Source organism: Triticum dicoccoides, chromosome 7A, assembly GCF_002162155.2.
Source record: "Triticum dicoccoides isolate Atlit2015 ecotype Zavitan chromosome 7A, WEW_v2.0, whole genome shotgun sequence".
Taxonomy (NCBI): Eukaryota; Viridiplantae; Streptophyta; class Magnoliopsida; order Poales; family Poaceae; genus Triticum; species Triticum dicoccoides.
The window spans coordinates 186,619,595-186,638,008 of NC_041392.1; positions in this window are offsets into that span (position 1 = coordinate 186,619,595).

The following is an 18,414-nucleotide window of genomic DNA, read 5'->3' on the forward strand; positions in this document are numbered from 1 at the left end:
TTTTTTCGTGAATTTAAGCATGACTTGTGCTAGAATATGTAGGAAATATTGAGTGCCCCGGATTTGTGTGTTGAGTTTCCTGCTAGTTGCCTTCGATCGATTTTCAATTAATGTTTCAACTATGAACATAGGAAATGTCTGACGATGAATAGGATTTGGTATTTGCGAGTACTGCGAAGACGAGCGCGGCCTGTGCGATAGAATCTTCCTAGTTGATGATAGGCGCTTCAGCATCAAGCTGGATGAGACCTTCGAAGTGGATACAGTAAATCACAACGACAAGTCTTTTTTGTAATTAAGCATGATTTCTGCTTCATTTGCTTTAACTTATAATTTAATTTTTAACTATTCTACTAGCTCATCCCTTGCCATGCAAGAGTTTTTGTCTTGGATAAGATAGGTTTTAGTCCTATGAAAACTATGGAGGTAAAGAGAGCTTACTTGAAGACCGAGCATGGTTATACTTTCAACGCAAAATTATACAATGCAGACACCTACACCTATTTTGAATGCAAAACTTGGCAAGCACTATGCAAGGCTTATGCATATGAGCCTGATATGGTTATCACCTTTGATATTCGTCCGGAAGATTATATTGAAGGTAATAGAGACATTTGGGTCGATGTGCAGATGCCTCCAGCTCTACCACTATGCGAGTTTATCAACCATATTTATGTCTTGGATATTGTTTATTCAAAAATAGTTGAAAACTAATTTCTATTGATAGCTTATTTCCATTCAAGCAAACATGTCCGGCGCTTGGTAGACATGACCGTCCACTATTCCGGGGCTGAACTAAACTGCGAGGAGATAGGTCATTATGTTTCATGGCTTCAGGATCTTGATGTTGTCAATACAAATTATTTTTTGGACTTAAAAATCTTAGTACTCAAAACGTGCGACCAATAGTGTTTGTATTGAACTATGGTCACATCTATTTAGGAAAGATGGTAAGATTTTTACTATTTGTCCTTAGTGCATCTTTTGCATACATAATTTTTAAGCTAAACTTCATTGCTAAGTATGTTACTACGATGTTCTTCAATAGGGACTCCCGATGAATGTTGTGCCTCATTGGATCGATACTAAAGGTCGCATGAGAATGGTTAGTTTACGGCCAAGACATCCTACATTGCACTTTAGTGCATTCAGGATTTCTCAAAGCGAGGAAGATTTAATAGTCAAAGACTGGAGCAAAATTGTGAAGGATCGCAGAAAAGTACTAGGGGGCAACAATCAGAAGCGCTGCCCATAATTAGGAGACAAGTTCATTTGCATGCTCCAATACGATGAAGCAAGAGTGTTACACATGTTTTATACTATTTTACCTGAGAGAGAGCAGTATGAGTGATTAGCTAGTTAGAATGAGTTTAAAGATGATGATGTGCTACACTATGACTATGATAATTAAATATCTAGTGTTGGTGGTAATGACTATGATGATTATTATTAGCTAGTGTTGGCAGTGATTAGATAGCTACGTAGCTAGTGTTGGTGGTGATTAGCTAGCTATAATGAGTTTGAAGATGATGATGTGCTACACTATGACTATGATGATTAAATAGCTAGTGTTGGTGGTAATGACTATGATGATGATTTCATAGCTTGTGTTGGCGGATTAGATTCAAGTGGAGGCAACATGTGGTGCACATCGAAAGTACTACTAGTCCAAACTAGATCAAGTTTGGATTAGTAGTATACTTTCGACATGCACCACATGTTGCCTCAATTGAACCTAATCCACCTTCATTTTCGACACTGTTATGAACATAATGATATAACAACCTCATAATTGGTATTGTACCAAAATTTGTATAACAACATATAAATACACTAAAAATAAAAAAATAAAAACAGAATACTAGTAGCGATGGAGAGGAAGCACGCTACTACTAGTTAGATTAGCAGTAGCACTGGATCAAACACACGCTGCGACTATATGTCTTAGCAGTAGCGTGTGCTGCAATAGCTGTAGCGCCTTACTAGTAGCGCAGTTTCCCGTGCTACTAGTAGGCATTAAACCCGCTCTACTACTAGGTTTTCCCCTAGTAGTGTTCCTTAGAATGGCCCCGATGAACCAAGAACTTTTCAGGAAAAATGTATATCCTGACCACGACAACAGTGTGTTTAGTGACCTTGGATTCCCACTCGAGTTACAATTCATGCAACTTTTCAAACTTATGAGCTTTGTGGAAGTCAATCTTGTGCATTTGCTTACTTAAATCATGATGGACCATCTGGACGCAAAATCTGAATCTAGAGAGGCGAATTCGTACAACTTTGATGTAATATTCAATTTTATAATGGACCTTTGCAATTTATGTTTGTTTCAATTCTTTTGATCTGATGTGTTTTATAATAAAAAAAGTTTGATTGTTTTCTAGAAGAATAGTCAGGGTTTAGCCACTCATGCTAAGTGACAAGGCCATGCCCCCGGGGCGTACCAAACTACCAGTAGGTCGGGAGTCAACCCGATAACCAGGGGAAGACTAGAATAGAATCTGCCCTTTAGGTGAGATCATAGGATCAACCCAGAAAAAAAAATCATATTTACACAATTCAAAAAATTCTAAAATTATTTGACAACATACCTATGATGTAAGTCTACAACTTAAAAAATCAGCTCAAAACTCGATCTACAGTTAGAGATACAAAAATGACAAATTCAACTATGAATAGAGTCAGCTTTTGTTGAATAGTATTTGACACTATTCACATCTGATTTTGTCTTTCTTTTTCTATAAGTGTAGGTTGAATTAGTAGCTGAAACTTTTCGAGGTTGTACATCAAATATTGATGTGTGACTGCAATTTTTTTCAGAAATTTTGAACATGTTTTATATCTTAAAAAATTGATCTCATTGATGTCACCTAGAGCTAGATCCTACGTTGCCCCCCCCCCCACAACCCCCGATAACCAAGGGGCGGTCCAAGCCCACGGCTTGACCTACTACACACACCAACGCACATCATCATCATTATCTCATCTAAAAAACAAGGCACATCATCACCTTGGCGTACAATGCGATAGTACCCGGCGATCTAGGGGTATCCGGCGAGGATAGATCAGATCATAACCTACCAGGGAATTATGTAAACCTAGCCTTGTGCCCCTATATAAGGCAAGGCAGGGTACCTTCCTTTGACAACTCAACTCATACCTATGTGATCCTTGCGATATCTCTATTGTATACAAACCCTATCTCTCATACAAGACCAATACCCCATTATACATCAAAACAGGAGTATGGTGTTACCTCGATCATGAGGGCCTAAAAATGGATAAATTGCCTCGTGTGATATCAATCTAGCCAACCAATTATGTGCACAACCACATCATGATTATTATCAGAATCGTGAGCTGACACTAAGTTTCTAAAGAGACCATTTATCTTAGAAACTGGATCAGTATAGAACTAGACGCAAGCTGCAAAACCCTATCCTCTGATGAGCTACTCTATTTTGTTTATTTCTTGTGTTTCCGTCAGAGTCTTATACGAACTCTCTGGTACTCCCTTCGGTAAAATAGAAGCATGACCTTTTTATGTTTTCCCCACATCACAAGATGTATTGGGAAATCAAAACACATCTCATGCGGGAGTATTTACGGTCAACAACTACACGAGTCAACGCATGAAGCCCAAACAACCCTTTTAAATCATCGCCACTATGTGAATTGTGTTGCTAATATCAGATCACAAGTGGCACGCGTTGCCGCGCCCCTTCGTTTTATGCTATAGTGTTAGGTATTGATGCTAATATAAGTATGAAATTTTGCCTTGTTCTAAAAATGGCATTAGCTAATATGTATATCTTTTTAGTAATGTTTTGAGTTGATTTGTTCAATTGTACACGTGTGTGAGCCTTCTCTTGAGCTTGTTTTTTTTTTCATTTCACACATATGATTTGGGATGTGTTTTTCTTTCCATTGCAGGCATTTTGGATTCTATCGGTCAATGGTGTGACTTCTCACATAAGTTGCTTCCACAATTGGACTTCGATCTGTGGTGTACCTACTCAAATAAGTTGCTTCCATGATTGGGCTTTGTACATAGAACATCTAACATAGCCAATTAATCACAATACTCCAAAAAGTTGAACTATGGGAATAGCTGCCCTTAGAGCATCTCCAGCAGACTCCGTAAACGGGTCGAACCCGTATAATTCCGGCAAGTATACGGGTTCGACCCATTTTCCTGGCCAGAATAGACACCATATCCGCGGCCCGGCCCATAAATTTTTTACCGTGGCCCGAAAAAACTCCCTCCCCACCGCTATATATGCGGTTTGACCGCTCGGATATGGGTCAAACTCTATCCGCCTTCGCCTCCACTCCGCCGTGATTCCCCTCCTCCTTCGCCGCCCTAATTTCTCGCCGCCGGCGAACCTAAAAAAGCCATGGATGGCTACGGAAGCTCTGGGGATGACACAGAGCGCCGCCGCCGTAGATCCGACGCCGCACGCAAGCGGGGTGCGTGGAGGTGGATCAACCACGGGAGTCGGCTGCCGCCGGCGTTCGAACGCTGCGAGCTCGTCGAGTACGAGCGCGAGCTCTGTTGGGGAACATAGTAATTTCAAAAAAAATCCTACGCACACGCAAGATCATGGTCATGCATAGCAACAAGAGGGGAGAGTGTTGTCCACGTATCCTCGTAGACCGAAAGCGGAAGCGTTAGCACAACGCGGTTGATGTAGTCGTACGTCTTCACGATCCGACCGATCAAGTATCGAACGCAAGGCACCTCCGAGTTCAGCACACGTTCAGTTCCATGACGCCCTCGAACTCCGATCCAGCCGAGTGTTGAGGGAGAGTTTCGTCAGCACGACGGTGTGGTGATGATGATGATGTTCTACCGACGCAGGGCTTCGCCTAAGCACCGCTACAGTATTATCGAGGTGGACTATGGTGGAGGGGGCACCGCACACGGCTAAAAAGATCAAATCAATTGTTGTCCTTATGGGGTGCCCCTGTCCCTGTATATAAAGGAGCAGGGGGAGGTACGGCCGGCCAGGAGGAGGTGCACCAGGAGGAGTCCTACTCCCACCGGGAGTAGGACTCCCTCCCTTCCTTGTTGGATTAGGAGAAGGGGGGAAAGAGGAGGGAGAGAGGAAGGAAAGGGGGGCGCCGCCCCCTCTCCTTGTCCTATTCGGACTAGGGGGGAGGGGCGCGCAGCCCTGCCCTGGCCGCCTCTCCTCTTCTCCACTAAGGCCCACTATGGCCCATTAATCCCCCGGGGGGTTCTGGTAACCCCTCGGTACTCCGGTAAAATCCCGATTTCACCCAGAACACTTCCGATATCCAAATATAGGCTTCCAATATATCAATCTTCATGTCTCAACCATTTCGAGACTCCTCGTCATGTCCGTGATCACATCCGGAACTCCGAACAACCTTCGGTACATCAAAACTCATAAACTAATAATATAACCGTCATCGAAACTTTAAGCGTGCGGACCCTACGGGTTCGAGAACTATGTAGACATGACTGAGACACGTCTCCGGTCAATAACCAATAGCGGAACCTGGATGCTCATATTGGCTCCCACATATTCTATGAAGATCTTTATCGGTCAGACCGCATAACAACATACGTTGTTCCCTTTGTCATTGGTATGTTACTTGCCCGAGATTCGATCGTCGGTATCTCAATACCTAATTCAATCTCGTTACCGGCAAGTCTCTTTACTCGTTCTGTAATACATCATCCCCCAACTAACTCATTAGTTGTAATGCTTGCAAGGCTTAAGTGATGTGCATTACCGAGTGGGCCCAGAGATACCTCTCCGACAATCGGAGTGACAAATCCTAATCTTGAAATACGCCAACCCAACAAGTACCTTTGGAGACACCTATAGAGCACCTTTATAATCACACAGTTACGTTGTGACGTTTGGTAGCACACAAAGTTTCCTCCGGTAAATGGGAGTTGCATAATCTTGTAGTCATAGGAACATGTATAAGTCATGAAGAAAGCAATAGCAACAAACTAAACGATCAAGTGCTAAGCTAACGGAATGGGTCATGTCAATCACATCATTCTCCTAATGATGTGATCCTGTTAATCAAATGACAACTCATGTCTATGGTTAGGAAACATAACCATCTTTGATTAACGAGCTAGTCAAGTAGAGGCATACTAGTGACACTCTGTTTGTTTATGTATTCACACATGTATCATGTTTCCGGTTAATACAATTCTAGCATGAATAATAAACATTTATCATGATATAAGGAAATAAATAATAACTTTATTATTGCCTCTAGGGCATATTTCTTTCAGTCTCCCACTTGCACTAGAGTAAGTAATCTAGATTACACAGTAATGATTCTAACACCCATGGAGTCTTGGCGCTGATCATGTTTTTCTCGTGGAAGAGGCTTAGTCAACGGGTCTGCAACATTCAGATCCGTATGTATCTTGCAAATTTCTATGTCTCCCACCTGGACTAGATCCTGGATGGAATTGAAGCATCTCTTGATGTGCTTGGTTTTTTTTGTGAAATCTGGATTCCTTTGCCGAGGCAATTGCTCCAGTATTGTCACAAAAGATTTTCATTGGACCCGATGCACTAGGTATGACACCTAGATCGGATATGAACTCCTTCATCCAGGCTCCTTCATTTGCTGCTTTTGAAGCAGCTATGTACTCCGCTTCACACGTAGATCCCGCCACGACGCTTTGTTTAGAACTGCACCAACTGACAGCTCCACCGTTCAATGTAAACACGTATCCGGTTTGCGATTTAGAATCGTCCGGATAAGTGTCAAAGCTTGCATGAACGTAACCATTTACAATGAGCTCTTTGTCACCTCCATAAACGAGAAACATATCCTTAGTCCTTTTCAGGTATTTCAGGATGTTCTTGACCGCTGTCTAGTGATCCACTCCTGGATTACTTTGGTACCTCCCTGCTAGACTTATAGCAAGGCACACATCAGGTCTGGTACACACCATTGCATACATGATAGAGCCTATGGCTGAAGCATAGGGAACATCTTTCATCTTCTCTCTATCTTCTACAGTGGTCGGGCATTAAGTCTTACTCAACTTCACGCCTTGTAACATAGGCAAGAACCCTTTCTTTGCTTGATCCATTTTGAACTTCTTCAAAACTTTGTCGAGGTATGTTCTTTGTGAAAGTCCAATTAAGCGTCTTGATCTATCTCTATAGATCTTGATTCCCAATATATAAGCAGCTTCACCGAGGTCTTTCATTGAAAAACTCTTATTCAAGTATCCCTTTATGCTATCCAAAAATTCTATATCATTTCCAATCAACAATATGTCATCCACATATAATATCAGAAATGCTACAAAGCTCCCACTCACTTTCTTATAAATACAGGCTTCTCTAAAAGTCTGTACAAAACCAAATGCTTTGATCACACTATCAAAGCGTTTATTCCAACTCCGAGAGGCTTGCACCAGTCCAGAAATGGATCGCTGGAGCTTGCATACTTTGTTAGCTCCCTTTGGATCGACAAGACCTTCTGGTTGCATCATATACAACTCTTCTTCCAGAAATCCATTCAGAAATGCAGTTTTGACATCCATTTGCCAAATTTCGTAATAAAAAAATGCGGCAATTGCTAACATGATTCGGATAGATTTAAGCATCGCTACAGGTGAGAAAGTCTCATCGTAGTCAATCCCTTGAACTTGTCGAAAACCTTTTGCAACAAGTCGAGCTTTATAGACAGTAACATTACCGTCAGCGTCAGTCTTCTTCTTGAAGATCCATTTATTCTCAATGGCTTGCCGAACATCGGGCAAGTCAACCAAAGTCCACACTTTGTTCTCATACATGGATCCCATCTCAGATTTCATGGCCTCAAGCCATTTTGCGGAATCTGGGCTCACCATCGCTTCTTCATAGTTTGTAGGTTCGTCATGGTCTAGTAACATAACCTCTAGAATAGGATTACCGTACCACTCTGGTGCGGATCTTACTCTGGTTGACCTATGAGGTTCAGTAACAACTTAATCTGAAGTTCCATGATCATCATCATTAACTTCCTCACTAATTGGTGTAGGCGTCACAGGAACCGGTTTCTGTGATGAACTACTTTCCAATAAGGGAGCAGATACAATTACCTCATCAAGTTCTACTTTCCTCCCACTCACTTCTTTCGAGAGAAACTCCTTCTCTAGAAAGGATCCATTCTTAGCAACGAATGTCTTGCCTTCGGATCTGTGATAGAAGGTGTACCCAACAGTCTCCTTTGGGTATCCTATGAAGATACATTTCTCCGATTTGGGTTCGAGCTTATCAGGTTGAAGCTTTTTCACATAAGAATCGCAGCCCCAAACTTTAAGAAACGACAACTTTGGTTTCTTGCCAAACCACAGTTCATAAGGCGTCGTCTCAACGGATTTCGATGGTGCCCTATTTAACGTGAATGTGGCCGTCTCTAAAGCATAACCCCAAAATGATAGCGGTAAATCAGTAAAAGACATCATAGATCGCACCATATCTAGTAAAGTATGATTACGACGTTTGGACAAACCATTACGTTGTGGTGTTCCGGGTGGCGTGAGTTGTGAAACTATTCCGCATTGTTTCAAATGTAGACCAAACTCGTAACTCAAATATTCTCCTCCACGATCAGATCGTAGAAACTTTATTTTCTTGTGACAATGATTTTTAACTTCACTCTGAAATTCTTTGAACTTTTCAAATGTTTCAGACTTATGTTTCATTAAGTAGATATACCCATATCTGCTTAAATCATCTGTGTAGGTGAGAAAATAACGATACCCGCCGCGAGCCTCAACATTCATCGTACCACATACATCTGTATGTATGATTTCCAACAAATCTATTGCTCGCTCCATGTTGGAAATATGCCCTAGAGGCAATAATAAAATGATTATTATATTTCCTTGTTCATGATAATTGTCTATTATTCATGCTATAATTGTATTATCCGGAAATCGTAATACATGCATCAATACATAGACCATAATGTGTCCCTAGTGAGCCTCTAGTTGACTAGCTCGTTGATCAACAGATAGTCATGGTTTCCTGGCTATGGACATGGGGATGTCATTGATAACGGGATCACATCATTAGGAGAATGATGTGATGGACAAGACCCAATCCTAAACATAACACAAGATCGTATAGTTCGTTTGCTAGAGTTTTTCCAATGTCAAGTATCTTTTCCTTAGACCATGAGATCGTGTAACTCCCGGATACCGTAGTGGTGCTTTGGGTGTACCAAACGTCACAACGTAACTGGGTGACTATAAAGGTACATTACAGGTATCTCCGAAAGTGTCTGTTGGGTTGGCACGAATCGAGACTGGGATTTGTCACTCCATATGACGGAGAGGTATCTCTAGGCCCACTCGGTAATGCATCATCATAATGAGCTCAATGTGATCAAGTGGTTGATCACGGGATCATGCATTATGGTACGAGTAAAGTGACTTGCCGGTAACGAGACTGAACAAGGTATTGGGATACCGACGATCGAGTCTCGGTCAAGTAACGTACCGATTGACAAAGGGAATTGTATACGGGGTTGCTTGAATCCTCGACGTCGTGGTTCATCCGATGAGATCATCGAGGAGCATGTGGGAGCCAACATGGGTATCCAGATCCCGCTGTTGGTTATTGACCAGAGAGTCGTCTCGGTCATGTCTACATGTCTCCCGAACCCGTAGGGTCTACACACTTAAGGTTTGGTGACGCTAGGGTTGTAAAGATATGAGTATGCAGTAACCCGAAAGTTGTTCGGAGTCCCGGATGAGATCCCGGACGTCACGAGGAGTTCCGGAATGGTCCGGAGGTGAAGAATTATATATAGGAAGTGCAGTTTCGGCCATCAGGAGAGTTTCGGGGGTCAGCGGTATTGTACCGTGACCACCGGAAGGGTCCCGGGGGTCCACCGGGTGGGGCCACCCATTCCAGAGGGCCTCATGGGATGAAGTGGGGAGGGGAACCAGCCCATAGTGGGATGGTGCGCCCCCCCTTGGGCCCCCCATGCGCCTAGGGTTGGGAACCCTAGGGGAGGGGGCGCCTCCACTTGCCTTGGGGGGTACTCCACCCCCTTGGCCGCCGCCCCCCTAGGAGATCCCATCTCCTAGGGCCAGCGCACCCTCGTAGGGGGCCTATATATAAGGGGGGGAGGGAGGGCAGCCGCACCTCAAGCCTTGGCGCCTCCCTCTCCCCTGCTACACCTCTCCCTCTCGCAGAAGCTCGGCGAAGCCCTGATGCGTTCACTGCTGCATCCACCACTACGCCGTCGTGCTGCTGGATCTCCGTCAACCTCTCCTTCCCCATTGCTGGATCAAGAAGGAGGAGACGTCATCCGCTCCGTACGTGTGTTGAACGCGGAGGTGTCGTCCGTTCGGCACTTGGTCATCGGTGATTTGGATCATGGCGAGTACGACTCCATCATCCCCGTTCTCTTGAAGGCTTCCGCTCGCGATCTACAAGGGTATGTAGATGCGCTCCCCTCTCGTTGCTAGATGACTCCATAGATAGATCTTGGTGAAACATAGAGAATTTTTTTTGTTTTCTGCAACGTTCCCCAACACTCCATAGTTCCGGAGAACGGCGTTTTAGTCATCTTGTCCATGATCCACGGTTCGCAAGTACCAAGTGATTCATAATCAAGTGGTTCCAAAAGTCCATCAGTATGGAGTTTCTTCATGCGCTTTACACCGATATGACCTAAATGACAGTGCCATAAATAAGTTGCACTATCATTATCAACTCTGCATCTTTTGGCTTCAACATTATGAATATGTGTGTCACTACTATCGAGATTCATCAAAAATAGACCACTCTTCAAGGGTGCATGACCATAAAAGATATTACTCATATAAATAGAACAACCATTATTCTCTGATTTAAATTAATAACCGTCTCGCATCAAACAATATCTAGATATAATGTTCATGCTAAACGCTGGCACCAAATAACAATTATTTAGGTCTAAAATTAATCCCGAAGGTAAATGTAGAGGTAGCGTGCCGATGGCGATCACATCGACTTTGGAACCGTTTCCCACGCGCATCGTCACCTCGTCCTTGGCCAGTGTTCGCTTAATCCGTAGTCCCTGTTTTGAGTTGCAAATATTAACAACAGAACCAGTATCAAATACCCATGTGCTACTGGGAGCTCTGGTAAGGTACACATCAATAACATGTATATCACATATACCTTTGTTCACCTTGCCATCCTTCTTATCCACCAAATACTTGGGGCAGTTCCGCTTCCAGTGACCAGTCTGCTTGCAGTAGAAGCACTCAGTCTCAGGCTTAGGTCCAGACTTGGGTTTCTTCTCTTGAGCAGCAACTTGTTTGCTGTTCTTCTTGAAGTTCCCCTTCTTCTTCCCTTTGCCCTTTTTCTTGAAACTGGTGGTCTTATTAACCATCAACACTTGATGCTCCTTCTTGATTTCTACCTCCGCAGCCTTTAGCATTGCAAAGAGCTCGGGAATCGTCTTATCCATCCCTTGCATGTTATAGTTCATCATGAAGCTTTTGTAGCCTGGTGGCAGTGATTGAAGAATTCTGTCAATGACGCTATCATCCGGAAGATTAACTCCCAGTTGAATCAAGTGATTGCAGTACCCAGACATCTTGAGTATATGCTCACTGACAGAACTATCCTCCTTCATCTTGCAGTTGTAGAACTTATTGGAGACTTCATATCTCTCAATCCGGGCATTCTTTTGAAATATTAACTTCAACTCCTGGAACATCTCATATGCTCCATGATGTTCCAAACATCGTTGAAGTTCCGGTTCTAAGCCATAAAGCATGTCACACTGAACTATCGAGTAATCATCAACACACGACTGCCAGGCATTCATAATGTCTGCAGTTGCTGGCGCAGGTGGTACACCTAGCGGTGCTTCTAGGACATAACTTTTCTGTGCAGCAATGAGGATAATCCTCAAGTTACGGACCCAGTCCGTGTAATTGCTACCATCATCTTTCAACTTTGCTTTCTCAAGGAACGCATTAAAATTTAACGGAACAACAACACGGGCCATCTATCTACAAACAACATAGACAAGCAAGATACTATCACGTACTAAGTTCATGATAAATTTAAGTTCAATTAATCATATTACTTAAGAACTCCCACTTAGATAGACATCTCTCTAATCCTCTAAGTGATCACGTGATCCATATCAACTAAACCATAACCGATCATCACGTGAAATGGAGTAGCTTTCAATGGTGAACATCACTATGTTGATCATATCTATTATATGATTCACGCTCGACCTTTCGGTCTCAGTGTTCCGAGGCCATATCTACATATGCTAGGCTCGTCAAGTTTAACCTGAGTATTCTGCGTGTGCAAAACTGGCTTGCACCCGTTGTAGATGGACGTAGAGATTATCACACCCGATCATCACGTGGTGTCTGGGCACGACGAACTTTGGCAACGGTGCATACTCAGGGAGAACACTTTTATCTTGAAATTTAGTGAGAGATCATCTTATAATGCTACCGTCAATCAAAGCAAGATAAGATGCATAAAAGATAAACATCACATGCAATCAATATAAGTGATATGATATGGCCATCATCATCTTGTGCTTGTGATCTCCATCTCCGAAGCACCGTCATGATCACCATCGTCACCGGCGCGACACCTTGATCTCCATCGTAGCATCGTTGTCGTCTCGCCAATCTTATGCTTCCACGACTATCGCTATCGCTTAGTGATAAAGTAAAGTATTATAGGGCGATTGCATTGCATACAATAAAGCGACAACCATATGACTCCTGCCAGTTATCGATAACTCGGTTACAAAACATGATCATCTCATACAATATAATTTAGCATCATGTCTTGACCATATCACATCACAACATGCCCTGCAAAAACAAGTTAGACGCCCTCTACTTTGTTGTTGCAAATTTTACGTGGCTGCTACGGGCTTAGCAAGAACCGTTCTTACCTACGCATCAAAAGCACAACGATAGTTTGTCAAGTTGATGTTGTTTTAACCTTCGCAAGGACCGGCCATAGCCACACTCGATTCAACTAAAGTTGGAGAAACTGACACCCGCCAGCCACCTGTGTGCAAAGCACGTCGGTAGAACCAGTCTCGCGTAAGCGTACGCGTAATGTCGGTCTGGGCCGCTTCATCCAACAATACCGCCGAACCAAAATATGACATGCTGATAAGCAGTATGACTTATATCACCCACAACTCACTTGTATTCTACTCGTGCATATGACATATACGCATAAAACCAGGCTCTGATACCACTTTTGGGGAACATAGTAATTTCAAAAAAAATCATACTCACACGCAAGATCATGGTGATGCATAGAAACGAGAGGGGAGAGTGTTATCCACGTACCCTCGTAGACCGAAAACGGAAGCGTTAGCACAACGTGGTTGATGTAGTCGTACGTCTTCACGATCCGACCGATCAAGTACCGAACGCACGACACCTTCGAGTTCAGCACACGTTCAGTCCGATGACGTTCCTCGAACTCCGATCCAGCCGAGTGTTGAGGGAGAGTTTCATCAGCACGATGGCGTGGTGATGATGATGATGTTCTACCGACGCAGGGCTTCGCCTAAGCACTGCTACAGTATTATCGAGGTGGACTATGATGGAGGGGGGGGCACCGCACACGGCTAAAAGATCAAATCAATTGTTGTCCGTATGGAGTGCCCCATGCCCCCGTATATAAAGGAGCAAGGGGGGAAGGTGTGACCGTCCAGGAGGAGGCACGCCAGGAGGAGTCCTACTCCCACCGGGAGTAGGACTCCCTCCCTTCCTTGTTGGATTAGGAGAAGGGGGAAAGAGGAGGGAGAGAGGAAGGAAAGGGGGGACGCCGCCCCCTCTCCTTGTCCTATTCATACTAGGGGGAGGGGCGCGCGGCCCTGCCCTGGCCGCCTCTCCTCTTCTCCACTAAGGCCCAATATGGCCCATTAATCCATCGGGGGGTTCCGGTAACCCCTCGATACTCCGGTAAAATCCCGATTTCACCCGGAACACTTCCGATATCCAAATGTAGGCTTCCAATATATCAATCTTCATGTCTCAACAATTTCAAGACTCCTCGTCATGTCTGTGATCACATCCCGAACTCCGAACAACCATCGGTACATCAAAACTCATAATATAGCCGTCATCGAAACTTTAAGCGTGCGGACCCTACGGGTTCGAGAACTATGTAGACATGACCGAGACACGTCTCCAGTCAATAACCAATAGCGGAACCTGGATGCTCATATTGGCTCCCACATATTCTACAAAATCTTTATCGGTCAGACCGCATAACAACATACGTTGTTCCCTTTGTCATCTGTATGTTACTTGCCTGAGATTCGATCGTCGGTATCTCAATACCTAGTTCAATCTCGTTACCGACAAGTCTCTTTACTCGTTCCGTAATACATCATCCCGCAACTAACTCATTAGTTGTAATGCTTGCAAGGCTTAAGTGATGTGCATTTCCGAGTGGGCCCAGAGATACCTCTCCGACAAACGGAGTGACAAATCCTAATCTCGAAATACGCCAACCCAACAAGTACCTTTGGAGACACCTATAGAGCACCTTTATAATCACCCAGTTACGTTGTGACGTTTGGTAGCACACAAAGTGTTCCTCCGATAAACGGGAGTTGCATAATCTCATAGTCATAGGACCATGTATAAGTCATGAAGAAAGCAATAGCAACAAACTAAACGATCAAGTGCTAAGCTAATGGAATGGGTCATGTCAATCACATCATTCTCCTAATGATGTGATCTCGTTAATCAAATGACAACTCATGTCTATGGTTAGGAAACATAACCATCTTTGATTAACGAGCTAGTCAAGTAGAGGCATACTAGTGACACTCTGTTTGTTTATGTATTCACACATGTATCATGTTTCCAGTTAATACAATTCTAGCATGAATAATAAACATTTATCATGATATAAGGAAATAAATAATAACTTTATTATTGCCTCTAGGGCATATTTCCTTCAAGCTCGCCCGCCGCCGCCATGCCTCCTCTGGCTCCTTTGCCGCGGAGAGCTCATCCGCGGGCGCCTCGAGCTCGTGGCTCACACCGGTCAAGAGATAGCCGGAGGAGCTCGGGCCGCCCGCCATCAAGCTCGAGGCCGACGCGCCACCGCGTCGAGGAGTGATCGGCTCCAAGGACTACCTCCCCCCGGGGTAGGAGGAGCACCTAGAGCACGTCATCATGGAGCGCTCGGCGAGGGAGCTCGAGGAGGCTGACGCGCTCCGCCGTTGCAAGCTCGACTACGAGCGGAACTTCCTCGAGAAGGGCGTCGCAGGCGCACGCATCCAAGGAGGCGGACCTGCGTGTCATGAAGGCGGAACAGGCCAAGGTCTTCATCGACCTTGACTCCGACGAGGACTGGGCTTCTCCGCCGCGTCGTCGCTGCCGCGAGCTCGTCAATTTTGTTAGCGTAGGCTCGGACCCGCACCCCCCCCCCCTACTAGTACAATGTTGATGAACTATGTATGAGACTAATGTAGTATGATGATGAACAATATATGATCAATGTCGTTGCAAGTTTCTCCCACGATTTTTTTTTTAATTTTACAGTTTCATATACGAGGCCTGATCGGCAGCGCACGAATTCTCCCTGCAAATCACATCTACAGCGAACTGTAAACAAGTTTTGCGGGTCAATATTATACGGGATCTGCTAGAGATGCTCTTAGAATGTTAAGCCCATGTAGTGGAGACCGGTTTGTTTAGGCGTCCACTTCCAACGGGCAGTGGTGACCAAACCGTGAAATTGTACTGCTCCTAAGATACTCGATTTTAATACCTCTAAGAATGTGCTTCCATTTCATATATAGTGGATACCTAGAAGCGGGAAAATATCTGGTGCATCGGAGTTTATGGTGCTACCGGTGCACCGAACTCATATTGTACTTTTAAATTGTTTAAAAAATTCTAAAAGAAATTAGTATACTCACACAACATCAATGTAGGTTGTCACAAAATTTCAAGTCAAAATTCGAAACATAATTCAAAAAACAAAAATGACAAATTCAACACTGAATAGTACATAAGATAACTTGGGCTTTAGATTTGGCACAGTATCACACTAATATCACATTTTTCATTTTTGTATCTCAAAAAATATTTCAAATTTTCATACGAAAATTTGTGACATGATACACTGATGTTGTGTTAAGATACTAGAATTTTTTCAGATTTAAAAAAATATTCTATGGCATCCGGTGCACCGGTAGCACCACAAGTGCGGATGCACCGGATACATTCCCACCTAGAAGCGACGTCTTAATGGTTAAAACAACATTGTGTATACGTGATAATAACATTATCACCTTACGATTCTATTTATGTCTTGGCCGACTATCTTAACCAATACAAACACTCATAAGATAAATAATTTGTGCGGGCAAGATGTGGTAAAAACCTGAGTGCTCCTCTGTTTCAAAGGGGGGAAATGAAGGAATAGGAAATTTTTCTTTTTTTCGCGAATACGCAAAGCTTGCGTATCATTGCATTGTTAGAAGGAATATAATGAGTACATAGGGGATACATCACATGACACGAACGCAGACAGGCGTGAACATGATGCCCGAAGCAGGGAGACAAGGGATGCTCGGCCCGAACAAGGATAGAACACAGCTAGACCTACCAAGCCTAAACCAAAAGCGGCAAAGCCAAACTAGCGAGAATACCAACATCGCGAAAACCAAAAACTGGGGGCACCACGAGCGAGCAAGATAGCGCCTTCAAGAAAGAAGACGACGCCGAGACGCCATCGCCATCCGGTCCAGAGGACCTAGGGTTTCCCCTGTGCTCGAGGAGGGGCTCAGCCGAGGGCCTTGAAAGTGCCTCCAAGAAGGAAACGACATCCGCAGACGCCGACGCTGCCAGCACCGGCAAGCCGGGCAGAGATTTCGCTCCGGCCATAGGTTGAGCAATCCCATAGCCACCGTATCTGGAGTCGAAGATGAGGAAGCCGTCACTAGCCAGAGCCACTTATTCGGGAGGCGGTTGGTCGGGCTGCACCTGCCGTCGGAGGGTGGCACCGCCTCCGGACCCACGAGCATTGGATCTGACCAAAGGGGAGGCTTTTGAGATGTACAAGGCAGGACAAGCGCGGAGCGAACCACGAGGAGGGTGGGGCGACGGCAATCAGCAACGCCGGCAAGCTAGGACTGGAGGGACGCAGATCCAAACTGCCGTGGCCATAGCCATCGAAACGTCGGTGAGCCAAGCGAGCTGGAAGGAACGCAGTTGTTGGGTCACCAAGGGCGGAGCTGCCCGGCAAAGGACACCAGCGATCGTAGGCACCGGAGAGACGCGGGCCCAAGCTCGTCGGGGCCAAAGCAGCACCAGCAAGTACCCGCCTAGAGAAGCACCATGACTACACAAGCACTATAGCCTCGTCGCCTCTGCGCGTTAGCCATCACCGTTGCTCGCGGAGGGGAGGAAGGGCCGCCGAAAATGGGGGGGCGCCTGCACGGAGGCGGGCAAAGAACAACCCCACAGCTGGCCGCAGGTCTCGCGCCCAGCCCACGGGCAACAGCAGCACCAGTAGGGGTGGGCCGTGCTGCAACAGGGGGTGGGCGGACTGCAGGGAGGACGCCGAGGCCGGAGCCAAGAACGTTGCGTCCGACGCCGGACCGGCAGGAGTTGCAGCAGCTGGAAGGGAGGGCGCCCGCGGTGCGCGAAGAAATCGGGGACGCGGGGCAGGGGAAAGCGTGAGAGGGACGAAAACCGCCCCGCTGCCACCATCCCGGGGCGCGACGCGGTCTCGTCGGCCGGCCCTCCGACGGCGGCGCAACAGAGGCGGGCGGAGGGGGAGCTTCCCAGCGGCGGCGGCGGCGGCTGGTGGATCTCGAGCTTGGGGTGGGGTGGGGTGGGGATGCGCGAGGGGAACCGATCCGCCCCGCCGCCACCATCCCGGGGCGCGGCACGGCTTCGCCGGCCGGCCCTCCGGCGGCGGTGCAGCGGGAGTAGGCGGAGGGAGGGTTACCTTGCGGCGGCGGCTGGGGTTTCCCCCATGTCGCCAGAGGAGGGCGACGCGGGGGACAGGCCTATCTACAACCTGTACAACGCCGGGGTTTCTATGGCACCACTGTTATGTCTTTGGTTCAGAAGAATCAGGCAGAGGAAAAATGAAGAAGTTTTTTCCTTTATCTCAGTTTCAGATGAAAACACATAAAATTTGACATCCACTTGGACCTATTCTTCAAATTTCTATGCATAAAGAAGGAGAATAAGATTTTTAAGTGACACTAGATAATTACCCGTGAATTGAAAGGGGTATACATATTTTAGTACATTAGCATGTGATTTACATGTCCATATTATTGTGATTGTGTAAATAAACGTTTTATTTGATAAAAACTTATTTCGTAAGCACTTATTGGCTTATAAAAAAAATTATTTGGTAAATAAATAGAAGACGA